The following is a 3,482-nucleotide window of genomic DNA, read 5'->3' on the forward strand; positions in this document are numbered from 1 at the left end:
TTGAATTGAAAAATTGAATTGAATGTGATCTGAGTGAGACATTCTTGAGTGATGGAGAATAGATGGGATAATAATAAAATCTGAAATGAGGACGTAAGTGAAGGGATTTATGTTGGGAGTGTGCACCAGTGCCTGGTTTGTATATCCTCTTTATCTGACATTTTTGCAGTCTCGCAATACCAGACAATCGAAGATCTCAGTTCCTACCAATCGTCTGGGGATTTTTAAATGCAAAGTAGTAGCTTGAATGGTGTTAAGAATGGATGCTATAAACATATGCCCCTTACTTCAAGGACAAGCCTCACCCGAGACGCCACTCCATTCTCCTCCGTAGTGAAACAAACTGGAGATAGGCAATCATTTTTAACGCGGAAAGAGCTTTCTAAAACATTGAAAATGGATGTCCAAAGCAACGTTATATAGTATGACAGTGTTTACAAGTGCACAACTTCCGCAAGTCACTGTCCTAAAGACTTTGGATTGTTTCTGCAATGTTCTGCAGCTGGGAGAAAGTCCTCAGTGACTGTTGAAGTGTTTAGAGATTGGCTTGTGAGTCTTGTTGCCCTACAGCAGTTAAAATGTATGAGCTGCTCACGATAGACAGGCAGACTTTCGGAGGGAAATTTGAGTGTTAACAGCACCTCATTTATTTAAAATAATTTAAATTAAAAAAAAAACAGCTAGAAAAATGTGAAAGTAACAACTTTGACATTTTGGTAAATATGTGTCTTTGTTTTGTTATTTTCTTTCTTCCAAGAGTTAAGTGAGGAAATCAATACCACTCTTATGTGTCATTAGTGAGTTGTTTGTAGGTGGATTATTTGTTAAACTTCAGACAAAGTTAGGCCAGCTGTTTCCCCCTCGTTCGAGTCTTTATGTGATGGAAAGCAATCACACTTATTCTGCAGGCTCAGACTATAGAGGGCACACACACCATAAAGCAAATAGACAGAAACTTATTAAGCACTTATTAAATAGTTCACAACAACACCCCAGCCTGCTGTGGCAGAGTCTGTTGCTGCAGGATGCTTTGTAGTGCTGAATAGTTGTCTGTACATCCCATCTTGTCTGAACTATTTGGCTGAACAAAGGGGTTCTGTTGCACTGTCAGCACTCCATAAAATAAGTTTGTGAAGTCAAAAGGAATAATTGCATACAACCAAACCCCTTTAACCTGCAACTGATGGAGATAGTGTTTGAAATAGGGAAAGAAAAGTACATCCTGGCAACATGAGTATGGATCCCCCTCTATGTCTCTTCACCTCCTGTCTAAGTCGCGTGTAAATAGACTGATTCATCTGTGTCTTGCTGACCTGAGCAATAAAGAAAGCGCAAGGAGGAGAGCGGGGCCACAAGATGCTGCCAAACCACAGCTGAGGTGAGTCCATCAATGACACTGGGTCCGATGCCAGCAGACCATAGCAACCCAAATCTCAAATACAGCGTGGTGACATTTAGCAAAATGATGCCAACATTGGCGCTTCTCTCTGGGTCGTAGGGTTTTTCGGGAGTGGCGGTGGCGGTGTCAGCAGCCTTTCATTCCCCGAGGCCCAGTGGGCAGCAGTGTACAGAGATGAGAAGCAAGCACCAAATGCTACAGCAGAAACCACATTTCCAATAGTAATTCTTTTGCTCTGAGTCATACTTAAATGCTTTCATCACTCTCTGAAACCTGAAGTGAAGGACATGATTGTGAATTATAGCAGTGGTTCCAAACCGTTTTGACTTATGACCTCTTCAGTGGAAGCAATTAAGCACTCGTGACCCCTCATCGCAGATTACAGTCTTTGTGTGGACATATGAACAGCTGAACCAAAGACTTTTCCTTTTACAGATTGATTCATTTGAAGGTAATTTAGAGGTTAGAGGTAATATTTCATAGCAGAAATGCACAAATCGGAAAAAAATGTATAAATATAAAGATAATTTTGTGCAACAGAAATATAGGACCCCTCAGATTAATCTTGTACCCCCTCACTCCTAGATTTGGAGCCATTGAATTAAAGGAATTACAGGTTTCTATTACATTTTGTCTGTTTTACAGATTTATTTCATCTTAAAAAGTAAGGACGTCATAGTCAGATAGGGCTAAATGGGGATAGAATAGTGAACTTACATTTGCCAGGTAGCCACAAATATGACAAATGATAATGTTGCTTCACAGCTGCTGGATGTGTAAATAGGCAAATGTTTGCAAATTCACATATCAACTTTATAAGGAGATAATATTTCATGTTGTGCACAATTGGTTTCCACTGCCTCAACGTGGCCAAAAATATTGCAAGTATACAGTCTCAAATTATTTGCGCAGTTTTGTTCATTAACGACAAAGTGAATTGTACTAGTTCAATAGTGTTATATTAGTTTAGTTAAGCCCCCTCTCTCCATCCCAATCATTTCCCCAAAAAATGTGAATGAAGGAAACCTAACAGATGCAGTCCCCTACAATATGACAAGTCTTTAGTTTTGGTCCTAATCTTTATTCAAATCCATTCATAGCAGGCTCTCAGCTAAAGATCAACTGTCTGTGTGTGTGTGTGTTGTGTTGTGTTGGTGTGGTGTTGTGGTGTCCTGGTCTGTCCATAGCGGTGTATGAACAGGTGCAGGGGTTTCGTTGGGGTTGACGCCGTTCATTCAGGCTGAGGAAAAAGACTTCAAGGGCGATGAGGGACAACCTTTTGTTTACTTCCTTTTCACTCTGCTGCACTTAGATATGCACCCATTAACACACACACACCTACACACACGCACACACACACACACACCAGACACACACACAGACACACACACACCATTGTTACATTGGGTCGTTGTTTTTATTGTAACATGGTGGCGGAATTCATTCAAGGGCGTTAGTTTTATTTGATTTATGCAGGTTTTTTTCATATTTTGGGATGTCTAACTCGTCATTTTCGAATGTAGCTGTTTGTATTGTTTTTTGTGTTTCAGTTTTAACGCCGGAGCTTGAGATCAATGGAGATAAATTAGATGATTTTTGATACATGTCGAGGTCAAAAACTTTAACTAATATTTCTCTCCTCTGGCAGATGGTCTAAATGGATTGTGAATTTTCGTTTTTAGCTTTTTTTTCAAACTGGATATGGGCTTTAATGCCAAAGGCCTGTCAGAGCAGCTTCCACGACGTATGCCTGATTGTTTTCAGCGGTGACTGCAGGCATCAGTATTCAATGTTTTATCTGTGCTGGATGTTGTCTGATTGGTGCAGTCTATATTGTTTGGTTATTGCTGCAATCCTTGTTGCAAAAGAGGAAAATGCTATGGGAGGTTTTTTATGGGGAATTTTCATGATGTGCTGATGTTCTTGCAGGAATTTCTTTGACAAGCTTTGATATGGGTTAATCGCACTTATGCTTCTTCTCTGCAGATTTTTAATATCTAATCCAGTCTGTTGGAGGACTTATCTGATGTTGTGATATTTTTAATCAGGCGAAAAAGAATGTGTGACTTTAACTGTGAGGTGT

Source organism: Morone saxatilis, unplaced genomic scaffold, assembly GCF_004916995.1.
Source record: "Morone saxatilis isolate NCDOM2014 unplaced genomic scaffold, NCSU_SB_2.0 Contig21, whole genome shotgun sequence".
Classification (NCBI taxonomy): Eukaryota; Metazoa; Chordata; class Actinopteri; family Moronidae; genus Morone; species Morone saxatilis.